Below are 13,665 nucleotides of genomic sequence, written 5' to 3'. Positions count from 1 at the left end.
TGTGTCTCTCCCCCTGCCCTGGTGACTCGCATTGTTACTAGTAGTGCATTGCATAGTGCGTAGGGCTGTTCCCTGTGTGTGAGGGTGCTGTGTGCGCCAACAGTGGTGTAAGTGCAGCCATTGACCTAGTGCATCCTTTGACTCACCCCCCCTTTTTGTTTTGTCATCCTGTCCTTATGTGCATTAGCATCATCTGGCAGAGGAGCAGAGGCACTGGCGACAGAGGGAGCTGCATACCACAGGACCCAGGAGGCAGAGTCCACCTACTCTGAGGGCACCAGTGGGATGGAGGGCGAGGGGAACACCATTGCGGGGACTGGAGGGGACAGATCTGATACTGATACCTCCTCCTATGGAACCTCCCTGGTGGTGGCAGCCACCTCTATTCCCACCCCAGCTACAGGTACAGCCGCCAACACCCGTACCAGCACCGCCCTCCCAGCAGCCCCTCATTGAGTTGCCTGTGCCCGCTCACCCAGGAGGGTGGGCATCTCCTTTGCCCCAGGCACCTCAGGCCCTGCCCCAGTCAGCCCTGCTGCCCTGAGTGAGGAGGCTATTGACCTCCTGCGATCCATCTCTGTTAGGCAGTCAACCATTGTGAATGCCATCAAGGGGCTGGCAGCCCAAATGCAACAGACCAATGCATTTCTGGAGGGAATTCACACTGGCTTTGCGGCCCAACAGAGATCAATCCAAGCTCCGGCCTCCTCTCTGATGGCAGCCATTGTCCCTGTTTCCACCCTCCAGCTTCCTCTACCCAATCCCATTCCTCTCAACCCCAACCTATCCCAAGCACACAGGCAGACGAGCATGCACACAGGACAACACACAAGAGTGGCACAGGCAAACACAAGCACCACACTTCATCACACAAACACCACCCAGATGCATTTATACCAACATCCACTGTCGCCCCCTCCTCCTCCTCTACCTCCCTCCCAGTTGCATCTATACTCACACCTGCATGCACTACATCCTCATCCACTACTGCCATCACGAGCACACCTATCAGAATACACACCTCACTGGCAGACACCACCCCAACAACCATGCACACATCCCCTGTTTCCTCTCCCACTGTGTCTGTGCCCATCATCCCAAAGTACACAAACACAAGCACTCAGACACCCAACAGCCATCCACCTCACAACAGTATCCAGCCCATTCACCTGCACCCAAACACAGCAGACTGACACCTCCTACAACCACTCCCTCTTCCTCCACTCCCAAACCTTCCCACTCTTCCCACCCCAATGTCCCTAAAAAGCTTTTCCTCTCCACCATTGACCTCTTCCCTACCCCTCCCGCCCCCATACTTCACGTCTGGCCAGGGTGGGTAAAACCCAGGCAAGCACCTCAGCCACCCAGTCCAAGGGCCCAGTAGTGTCCACAGCAATTGGTGGTGGAAAAGGATCCCGGGCACCAGGCAGCCACATTGAGAGGGTGCCTGCCCCAATTGCTGCCAGGAAGGGCAAGGGCCATCCCCAGTTGCTTTCAGGAAGGGCAAGGAGCAATCCCCAGCCAGGAAAGGTAAGGAGCAATCCCCAGCTGCTGCCAGGAAGGCAAAGTAGCAATCCCCTGTTGCTGCCAACAAGGTCAAGGGGCCTGCACCAGCAGGCAGAAAGGACAAAGGGCCTGGTGCTGGGACTCAGTTGGAGCCCCCACAACCAACCATGGTGGTGCAGCCATCCGAGGCTGCAGGGGATGGGCTGGAGCCTCCCCCTAACACCACCAGAAGCAGCAGCACCTCCACTACCAGCACCACCACTAGCAGTGGGCAGCCGTCTGAGGCTGCAGGGTATGGGCTGGAGCCTCCTCCCACCACCAGCGGAAGCATCATCAGTACCACCACTGAGCAGCCGTCACCGCATGCAGACAGTGTGTAGTCCAGCATCCATGGAATGCTGTGCAGCCTGCCCCCTGGTATGACTCCCACCTGAGAGACTGTGACCTTGCACTCCCCAAGATCTGCATCACGGGACTCGATGTCCTCTCCAGAACCAGTGGGTATGGCACCCACTCACCCCATCCTCCCCAGGATTAAGATTACAGGGCACGATGCCCCCTCCAGAACCAGTGGGGAAGCCACCCACTTACACCATTCTCCCCAGGATGACAATTACAGGGCACAATACCCCCTCCAGAACCAGTGGGGAACAAACCCACTCACCCCATCCTCCCCAGGATGAAGATCACAGGGCACGATGCCCCCACCAGAACCAGTGGGGAACACACCCACTCACCCCATCCTCCCCAGGATGAAGATCACAGGGCACGATGCCCCCTCCAGAGCCAGTGGGCAAGTCACCCACTTGAGAGACTGGCCTTGCACTCCCCAGGACCAAGCACAGGACATGTTGTCCCCTCCAGGACCAGTGGTGTTGTTCCATCTACCAGCTGAGGTGCCCGCCCGTTCCCCGTCCCCCTGAGATGCCTGCCTATTTTCAAACTGATGCCCCTGCAGTGTTCTCTCCATGTTGTTGCAGGAGACAAGTGGGGCCTTGGACTTTGTAATGTGACCCTGTGTCCCACGCGCATTGAGGACTGGGCAGTAACCTTTGATTTGAACATATGTATATACTTTTAGATTAGATGTACGTATTTCTACTTTATTTATATTATTACACTCACTTTCATCTATTCCTGTGGTCCTTGCATTATTCCTGAGGGTTACAGGGTAAATATGTAAAAGAAGTACTTTCTTATTGGGTCACTGCCAATGCCTGAAGAAGACCTGGAAGTAGGTGAGTGTGTCAATTGCCACTCTGCAGTACATACTTTTACTGAGGTACAGTTTGGTACAGGTCTCTGCTGGGGCCTTACAAATATGGGAGCTGGAGATGCTGCCTGTGACACAACCCTCGGAGCTGGTTGGATAGTAATGTTGGGCTTCTTTGTGCTAGCTTCCACAATGACTGGCTTGTCATCATCATCTTCCTTATCATCATCACCTTCCATGATTCTAAGGCTTTCTGGAAAAAAAAATTCCCTTGCCTCTCCTGGCATCTCCAGGACTCTTCCGTGGTCCACTCCATCTCCTGATCATCATCATCAGAAGTGGTGCTTGGAAAAGATGGGGGAGTAGTCCCCTTCCGTTTTTCTTGCTGTAGATCTTGGAGCCACTGATTAAAAAAGAGGAGGTTCTTGCTTGACAGGAAACTCCACCTCCTGTTTGGGAATATCTACTATTGCTGGCTATGGCTGCCGTCCCGTTTATTGAAATGATTGGGTACTACTTTGTGAAACAGGCAAATCTAATTCCACATCACTGCTCATTAGCATCGCTATGATTGTAATGGCTGCCTCACTGACAAAGGTGGTCTTGGGTTTAGGTTCAGGTTGGCAGTGGCACTAAAATGCACAAGTGGAAGAGTTTGATGGACCAAAGTAAGGGTAAGGCCTTCTCTTAGGCACTACTGCGGGTGATGTGAAGTCTCTTCTGTTTTGCACCTAAAAGCAACCAAGCAAGAAAAACATGTAGTTAGTGAAACGTGGCATTGTTCCAAGTTGAAATAGCACTGACAAATGTAATCTTAATGCAGTTGGTTACTTATGTAATAAATAAAAATTTAATCCAAACATTTTAAGTCAAACCACACCACCAAACCATAAAATTTCCTTTCAAATCAGGCAGCACAACATGCAGATATAGATCTTTGCTTCATCCTCATCTGTTTTAAGGCTGCAAGGTGGTCCAGGGGAAATGGAATAATCATTAACAAAATGATTTATGCTGCTGATTTGTCTGCAGTGCTCTGTTGCCAGGGTGTCCAGGAGGAAATGTAATTATCTTACACCTAAAGAAACCGAATGCTGTAACGGGTTGTGCGTCCTTGTTGGATGGATGAAGAAATCGATGTGGATGGATGGAACAAGGCAAAATGCAGAATTAAATTAAATTGAAATAAAACATTAAAGCATGTTAAAAAACTAAAATTAAAATAAAAAACAAGAAATGAAAAATAGCATTAAGAAATAAAAAATATATTACAATAAAAACTAAAAAGACTTAAAATAAAAAATAAAAATAAAAATTTAAATACATAAATGAAATAAACAATTGAATTAAAACATAGAATAAAAAATTAAAATTAAAAATTAAAATAGAAAATAGAAATAAAAATGAAAATAGAAACTTAAAATAAACAAATTATCAATAATTAACGATGTTTGTATGTGAGCTTATGGGAAAGACATACTGGCTGGATGCACAAAATGGCTGCCACCCTCATGGTCAAACAGCAAGAATGAGTAAGGAGGCATGGCAAATGAAGAATACATGCAAGCATATGGCAAAGGGACACTGGCTGGATGGACAAAATTGCTGCAAGCAGCATACCACATAACAACAAGGAGAAAGGAGGCATGGCAAACACAGATCACATGCAAGTCTATGGCAAAGGGACACTGGCTGCATGCAGAAAATGGCCACCAGCCACATGGTCAAACAACAACAACAAGGAGCAGGAGGCATGGCATACAAGGAACACATGGAAGCCTATGGCACAGGAACACTGACTGGATGTTCAAAATGACTACCAGTCACATGGTCAAACAGCAACAAGGAGCAAGGAGGAATAGTAAAGGAATGGGCAATGGCAAACAAAGAAATAACACATGCAAGCCCAGAATGCCTTTAAGATGATAAAAGGCATGTTTTTTTGTATATTTCTTTAATGATTTTCACATATTTAAATTCAAGTGATACAGAACAGTGTAGTGTTACGTCATTTCTTCTTGTCCAGGTGTATTTTGTGTTTTAACAATCAAATCAGTTTATAGAGGAGTCCAAATGTTTCACCTGTTACCGTGGTACATTTCCTGCTTGATATGCAGTTTGTTGAATATATGAACATACGTTTTTTTTTTTGTATTAACAAAACCAAACACTGTTTTGATGAATAGCAGAATGAAAATTAATTATATATATTCAAAAACTAAGATGTAAAGAAAAGGGGAGGAAGAAAAAAGAAAAATATTTAACTGTCACCATGCTCATGTTGTATCATACGTTTATCATGTTATGCCTGAAATATATTGAGGTCTATTTCGCAGTGTGAGTGGTAAGTGTTGTAATTCTGACTCATTCCCATTGGCGTTCTGTTCCCTGGGTGTGCATGTGAGTATATAGGGCGAGTGTATGACTGTGTAGTAGTCCTGTGCTACCCCTAGAGGAGAGTACTCCATTTATGGAGGGCGTAGGTCATTTTTTGCTTCCACCTTCAGAACTAGTGATTCCCAATATTCTGCCCTCGAGCTTGCTATGCCCTTCGTCTGGAACCACTGTAGATGGTGAGCTTCTGCTTTGGACCATAACAAAATTTCTTTCAACCACTGCGTTGTTGATGGGGGTGTTTGGGATTTCCATGCCATGGCTATCTTGCGCTTAAATAGTACAAGTGCTAAATCAATGAACTTGTGGAGGTAATTGTCTTTTTTTTGGTTTTGGTTTGAATATTTAACAGGCAGAGGGATGGCGTCGTGGGTAACATAAAATCTGTTATTTCAGAGATTATTGCAGTAATTGCATGCCAAATAGTTTGTAAACTCGGGCAATCCCATACCATATGGTAAAATCCCACTGGGGACGTAGCGCATCTCGGGCAGGCGGGTTCGTGTGTTGGATACATATGATTTAGTCGCTGGAGGTCTAAATATGCTTCATGTATAAAGTTAAAGTGGATTAATCTAAATCTGGCATTACGAGAGATCTCCTTTACTGAGCGCAGAGCCAGATTCCATTCTATTGTTGTCACTGGGTTTGGTAGTACTTTATTCCATCTTTCATGTGTTGTTTGTAATGGGGTATCGGTATGTGCCCGAAGTGCTGTGTATAGAGAGGAGATGATGCGTTTAGTTGTCGTTGCAGAGAGTATAGCATGTAGGACCAGAGAGGTAGGTGGTTTGGTGTTTTCTGGGCCCCATATGTGACGTATACTTTGTGTTATGGTGTGGTAGGTAATGAACTGACCTGGTGTAATTTTGTATTCAGATATCATGTCCTGGAAAGAGTTAAGTGCACCGTCGGAAAAGAGGTGTTCCATTCGTGTGACCCCCTTATATGTCCATAGTGTTTGTGTCTGGGTTGGTATATTTTGTAATATTCCAGGTATATCCCATAGTGTTATTGCTGGTGAGTATGGAGTAGGTGATTGTTTGGGACATAGATAACGATGCCAGGATGTGTCTGTCATTTTTAGCAGTGGGGTTATAGTGGAGTCACCTGTTCTGTTGCTAGATAACCACGTGTATAATGGTGTGGAACCCAGATAGCCTTTCAGCTCACGTGTTTCAGGGTGTAGTGGAGAAGTCAGCCACGTGGTTGGCCATTGTAGCTGTGCTGCTGCGTAGTAAGACTCAAAGTGTGGGGCACCTAGACCCCCATCTTGGAGTGGTCTCTGGAGTACAGATAGTGCCACTCTGTGGCAATTATCTCCCCATATTAAGTCTAGTAATAAACTATTTAGCATTTTGAAGAAGGCACGCGGTACCACAACAGGCAATGCTGAGAAATAATATAGCAACCGGGGTGGAATTAACATTTTAGATATCACTATTCTGCCCATTAGGGATAAAGGTAGCACCTTCCAAAAATTGATGGATGTGCGGGCAGATGTTAGCGCTTTGGTTAGGTTGCCATCTAGGAGATTTTTGGTTGAGTGATATATATATACCACTAGGTATTTGAAGGTGTCGTATTGCCACTGTAATTGTGTGTTGTTCGCGGCAAGGCGCGCAGCGGGAGGGTATAATACTAAAGGAAAGACACATGACTTGGGCCAATTAACCTGGAGTCCTGATGCAGTGCTGAATTGTCATAGTACATGTTCGAGTTCAGGAAGCATGGAATGTACATCTCTTTGGTATACTAGGGCATCATCCGCATACAATGACACCACGTGGAATCTGTGAGAGTCCCACATTCCCCAGTTTTCAGCTTTGGAACGTAGGTAGCATACCAGGGGTTCCACTGCTAATGCAAATAGTAACAGTGATAGGGGGCAGCCCTGCTGCGTTCTGCGTTGTATATTAAAACAATTAGATACTACCCAGTCCGTTTTTACTCTTGCTAGTGGCTCTCCGTATAGCGTCCTGATCCAGCGTAATAGGCAAGGACCAAATCCCATCTGTTCCAGAGAGGCAAATAGGAAGTCCCACCCTAGTGTATCAAAGGCCTTCTCTATATCTAGAGAGACCGCTACGCGATGCATGTCTTCGGTCGGTGTGCTATGTATTAAATGTAGGAGGCGTCTGATATTTATAAATGTGGTGCGGTTTGGAATGAACCCTGATTGATCGTGGTGTACCAATGAGTGCATTACAGGAAGCAGGCTAGTATTTCACCCAGAATCTTGCAGTCTAAGTTGAGTAGCGATAAGGGGTGGGACGACTTTACATCTGTCGTATCTTGCCTTGGTTTAGGTAGCACCACGATGAGGGCCTCCCTCATAGAGCATGGCAGGGTGCCCTGTTGAAATGCTTCTAGGTACACCTCTAGCAATCGTGGATAGAGAGTGGTTGGATATGTGGCGTAGTACTCAATGGGCAAGCCATCAGTGCCAGGAGTTTTACCGCGTGCCACTTGCTGGACCGCGGCCGCAATTTCATCTAATTGTATGGGATCTTCTATAGCATTGCGTTGTGTATCATTCAATTTAGGGAGATGTATTCCTCTTAAAAAAAAACATGTTCTTTCCATATTTAAATCAGTAGGACGCTCATAAAGCTGTTGGTAGAAAATGCTAAAGGCGTTGTTTATTGCGAGTTGTGTCGTGGCCATACTTCCATCCAGCAACCTGATGGCCATTGCTGGTGTTATATGGTTTGCTTCTCGGAGGAGCCAGGCAAGTACCCTACCCGAGCGATCACCCTGTGCATGTTGTAAGGCCATTCGTGTGCGATAGTCGTAACGACTTAGGGTGGACTCTGCTTCATGCCTGCGTCATCTTAGTTGGTGCAATTGTGTGGGGGACCCAGAGGGTTCCGCAGCGTGAATTTCTGCCCGCCGTAAGTCATGTTCAATCTTGATGAGGTCTCTAGTTAATTGTTGTTTAACTCCCCAAGAAGTGATCATACAATGCCCATGAACAACCACTTTATGTGCTTCCCATTCTGCTGCACGGGTGGGGGTTGTGTTGGCATTTGTTGAAAAATATTGGCGGGTAGCATCTGCCAGTGATTCACAAAATGGAGGGTCTAATAAGGCCTCTGTTTGCAGGCGCCAGGTAGGTATGGCAGGTCGTTGTGTGCCCCAAGACATAAGTGCTGTCAGCGGATTGTGATCTGAGTGTGTTTTCGCCAGATATTCTGCGTGTTCTAAAAAAGGACCATTATTGGTGGTGTTGAATAAAATGTGTATCCTGGTGTGAAGGTTGTGTACCGGGGAATAGAATGAATATTCTCGGTTATGGGGATGTTTTAAACGCCATACATCAACTAATCCCATGTTTGTACTCCAGGTACGAAGATGGCAAGTATTCCTCAGACTGGGGGCTGAGGATATTGGGGGATGGGATCGGTCTAGTTGTGGGTCCATTATGCAATTGAAGTCACCACCCCAGATCGTAGGTGCAAGTGGACTTTTGAACAGGGCTGGTGTGAGGGAGTCTAGAAAGGGGATCTGGTTATTATTTGGGGCATAAATAGCTGCTAAGTTGATGGGTGCGCCATCTAAATTTCCCTCTAACATCACAAATCTGCATTCTTTATCTATTGTCTGGGAGGTGAGGGCGAAGGGAACTCTGGGGGCTACCCATATTAGGACACCTTTGGCAAATGCTGAAGTAATAGTGCCACATAGTTGACCTCGCCAGCGAGAATGTGCTTTCGTCAATTCAGCCTTTGTAAGATGCGTTTCTTGAAGTAGTGCAATATGTACCTTGTGGCGTTTGAGATATGAGTATATTTTGAATTGTTTAGTGTATGTTGCTATACCTCTAACATTCCAGGTCATTATTCTATACTGTTGGGCTTGGGTCGGTCGTTGTGTGTAAGACATCATTCCTTAGTTCTTATGCAAAAAGCTACAAACAGTATAGCATATTTGTTCATTTCACTTTCTGTAGCAAGCGTTTGTTTGGGCAACTGCGGGGATATGGCCAAATATTTCGCGCTGCGAAGGTGTAAGACATTGCATAGTAGAGAGCATGGTGACACGTATAAAATTAAGAAGAAAAAACCTTAACCTTGAAAACAATCCCTTCCGGGCCGCACCTATATATTGTGCCGCCCAATATATGTTAACAGGAAACGTGTGACTCTATGTCGCAATGAACAACGTGTCCAAAAGTACATCTTGGGGGGTTGGTAACCGGCTTTTAAGAGAGTCTACCCCGTTCCAGGGCCTTTAATATTTGATGCAGTAAGGGAGAAAGGATCCATATAGGTGGTGTCTGCAGGGCTGTCCAGGTATTCTATGATGGATTGTCTTGATAATGACGGGTTTCGTTGTTTGTGTGGCCTGTTATTGTCTATCAAATAATGTAATCCACTGAGCCAGGCGTGATATGTGGGGCTTTATTGCTGCTAGTCTTGGAAATCTCAGAACCAGAATCTGATCCTGATATTGGTGTGGATTCCGATCGGAGGGTATCAAAGGGGTTTTTGCAGCAGCGTATGGCTGCTGCTACTGCTTGGTCGCGCTCTGCTGCCACTTGTTCTTGGTTTGGACGGGTTTTAGTTGGTTTCCTGCGATGGCGTTTCGTTCTTGGAGTAATCTATGTGTCCGCCTCCTTCTCGTCTTCTGTAGCTGTCACCAGGCCCTTTGCGTGAAGCCAGGTCCACACATCTTCAGGGGTTTGAAAGATGTGTGTGGTCTCTTGGTCTATGACATTAAGTTTTGCTGGATTTAAAAGGGCGTATTTGATTTGTAGGGCGCGGAGGCGTTGTTTGACCACCATGAATGATCCCCTTTTACGCTGCACTTCCATTGTGTAATCTGGGAATGCTGTTATTGTTGTATTTCCAAAGCGCCAAGGCCGTTTGGTGCGGAATAATTGTAAAATCAGATCACGATCGCGAAAGTTCAAAAGGCGAGCTATGAGAGGGTGTGGAGGGTTACCTGCCTTAGGTGGTCTGCCCGGTATTCGGTGAGCCCTTTCAATGGAGAACAGAGGTGGTACATTTTCATGAAATACCGTAGATTTAAGCCATTTTTCCAGGAATGCTTCTGCGTTGGGTTGTTCCGATCGTTCGGAGAATCCGATGAATCTGATGTTGTTACGTCTCGAGCGTCCTTCTGCATCTTCCGCCCTGTGATGAAGTACATTGAGCTCTTCTTGCATGGTTGCTAACTGCGTTTGTAGCGATTGGAAGGTTGGTTGTACTGTTTGAGTAATTGCTTCCGTCTGAGTGACTTGTTCTGTGAGTTTACGAGGATCAATTCTCAGTAGATTGACTTCCAGTGAGACTGTGTCAATTTTGGTTTCTAATGAAGTTTTAGGGGGTCATTCTGACCTTGGCGGTCCATGACCGCCATGGCGGAGTGCGGCGGAAGCACCGCCAACAGGCTGGCGGTGCTTCCTGGGCGATTCTGACCGCGGCGGTAAAGCCGCTGTCGGAAAAGGGGAGCCGGCGATTTCCCGCCGGTTTCACGCTGGCCCAGGGAACCCGCCATGGTGGCGCTGCTTGCAGCACCGCCATGGGGATTCCGACCCCCTTCCCGCCAGCCTGTTTCTGGCGGTGTCCACTGCCAGAACCATGATGGCGGGAACGGGTGCCGTGGGGCCCCTTGGGGCCCCTGCACTGCCCACACCACTGGCATGGCCCCACAAAGATTTTCACTGTCTGCTGTGCAGACAGTGATAATCGCGACGGGTGCCACTGCACCCGTCGCACCCCTTCAACTCCGCCGGCTCCATTCCGAGCCTGCTTCATTGTTGAAGGGGCTGTCCCGCTGGGCCGGCCGGCGGTCTTCTGCGGTCGCCCGCCGGCCCAGCGGGAAAGCTGGAATGGCCGCCGCGGTCTTTTAACCGCGGAGCGGTCTTTCGGCGGGAACCGCTTGGCGGGTGGCGACCGCCGACCGCCGCGGTCAGAATGACCGCCTTAGTGTCTAGTATTGCATGTAGGATTGACTCAAATTTTTCCGAGTGACGCTGTAATGTATTTTCCAATTGGCGAAACTGTTGAACTTGTTACAGCGGTTCTGAAAGGTCATTGTCAGTTGTGGCCATAGTTTCGTTGATGTTTTTTTTGGGTCCTGATTTCCTCATGGTGGCGGTGGGCGGGAGATTTGTATTTGCGCGCTATGTCTTCGTTGTTGTTGGTTTACTGCAAGTAATGGTCACGTTGCGACACTGCTTAATATCTGTGATTTAGCGACTGATAGTTTTTTGAGGCACCTTAGGTGCGTCCTCGTGTCATTTAGAACCTAGCAGAGTGGATCAAGGAACACCTGGCGATATCTGAATGCTGCTTGTTGGCGGTGCCCAGTATTAAAAAGTGCCAGATTTAGTCTTTATGGTGTTGTTTAGGTAGTTTGTTGGGCATTGGTTACTGTGTTCTCAACTTATTCAAGAGATGCTGCTAAGGGAGGGCTGCAACGTAACAACCAAGGGTCTGTGTCCCACTGTACTGCACCGAGCGGCTGTCAGCAGCGGGAAATGAGAATTATGTGAGGCTCCTTAGGTGTCCTTGTGTCGTTCAGAACCTAGGGGAGTGGATAGAGGAACCCCTGGCGATATCGTAACGTTGCGTGTTGGCGGCGCCCGGTATTGTAAAGTGCCGGGTTTGGTCTTTATGTTGTTTCTTAGGCAGTTCGTTGGGTGCTGGTTCCTGCATTCTTAATATACTGCGTTGAACGCCCGTGGGCCACAGCTCAGTCCGCACGTGTTGTGCAGGGCCAGGGACTCTATGGGCCCCGGTGTGCCACAGAAGTGGGGGATGAGGGGGAAAGCGAGCAGCTTCTTTATTTAAAAGATGCAGCGGAGCAGATTGCTCTGCAGCATGCGCAATGCACTCACCGCTGTATTCCAGGCCGCGTCGAAGGTCCGAGGCCGCGGAGGGCTTCCTCCCGGCACTAGGGCGCTGGGACGCACCCGCGTCTGTGCGTTTACATAGATATTCTTTGTTTACACCGCAGGTAGATTGGCAGTGTAGCTGCCGGCGAAAGTCTGGTTGGAGCTTTCCTGTCGTGTAGATCCCAACAGAGTGGATCAAGGAGCACCTGGTGATATCTGAATGTTGCGTGTTGGCGGCGCCCAGTGTTAAAAAGTGCCAGATTAAGTCTTTATGGTGTCGTTTAGGTAGTTTGGGCGCTGGTTACTGTATTCTTAACTTATTCAAGAGATGCCTCTGAGGTAGGGCTGCAACGTATCAACCAAGAGTCTGTGCCCCACTGCACCGCGTCCAACGGGTGCCGGCAACGGGGAATGAGAATTATGTGAAGCTCCTTAGGTGTCTTTGTGTCGTTCAGAACCTAGGAGAGTGGGTCGAGGAGCCCCTGGGGATACCTGAATGTTGCGTGTTGGAAGTGCCAAGTGTTGCAGAGTGCCGGGTTTTGGCCTTTATGGTGTTTCTTAGGCAGTTCGTTGGGCGCTGGTTACTGCATTCTTAATATGCCACGATCAACGTCCGTGGGCCACAGTTCAGTTTGCATGTGTTGTGCATGGCCAGGGACTTCATGGGCCTCGGTGCGCCCCAGAAGTGTGTTGCCGGCAGTGAGGAATGAGAGGGAAGGCGAGCAGCTTCTTTATTTAAAGGATTCAGCAGAGCGGACTTCTCCGCAGCATGCGCGATGCACTCACCGCTGTGTTCCAGGCCGCGTCGAAGGTCTAAGGCTGCGGAGCGCTTCCTCCCGGCACTAGGGTGCTGGGTCGCACCTGCGTCGGAGCGTTTACATAGATATTCTTTGTTTACACCGCAGGTAGATTGGCAGTGTAGCCGCCGGCGAAAGTCCGGTTGGAGCTTTCCTGCAGGGGCAGCTATTGCACTGGTCGGGCCGCCATCTTGACTTTGATTTCAGAGGTGCCGGTTGCAAGTGCTGTGTGAGAAGAAATACCAAATTTTTTGCCTCCGCTGACACCAGCAGCTTGTCCCTCATCGGTCCCCGATTTCGAGAGGAGGCCTCCTTTGTATGCAAGGCTCCTCTTAAGAGTGATTGTACAGGATAATTTCAGGCCCCGTACGGAGCTCATTTCTGAGCGTCCTACACGGCTGCCATCTTGGCCACGCCCCTGATAAAAGGCATGTTAATGAGAACAATGTCTACCTACAAACTGAAACCACTTGAGAAAGACGGAAAGTTGAAATGTGTCATGGTGTTTGTAATGCTGCTCTGTAAATAAATGGAATTTGCCAAATTAAAGCCTCGGGAGTGCAGCACCATTTGTTTGGAATATTTTGCAAGGGTCGTGGGTTGGGGAGGATGGGACTGTTTCCTCAAAGGGGTGTGCTTCTTCTTTGGGGGGATATGGGCCCTTGCAGTGGGGACAGGTGTGACATGGGAGGACCTGGATGTGGAAGAGATGGGTTGGGATGTGGGTGGTAGCCTCTTGGGTTCGAGAGGGAGTTGGAGGTTACAGGGGAAAGGACAAGTTGAAAAAGGAATCTTTCTTTTGGAAAACAGCTTGGGTCATCAGAAGTTATTGGGAATTTGGAGGGTGAGGGAGTGGGGGTCTTGCCTGCGGGTGCTGAGGCTTTTGGTGAATGTGTCTGTGAGGTATGCTT

Source organism: Pleurodeles waltl, chromosome 1_1 (assembly GCF_031143425.1).
Source record: "Pleurodeles waltl isolate 20211129_DDA chromosome 1_1, aPleWal1.hap1.20221129, whole genome shotgun sequence".
NCBI classification, from domain to species: Eukaryota; Metazoa; Chordata; class Amphibia; order Caudata; family Salamandridae; genus Pleurodeles; species Pleurodeles waltl.
Note: the sequence above shows the minus strand (reverse complement) of the source record.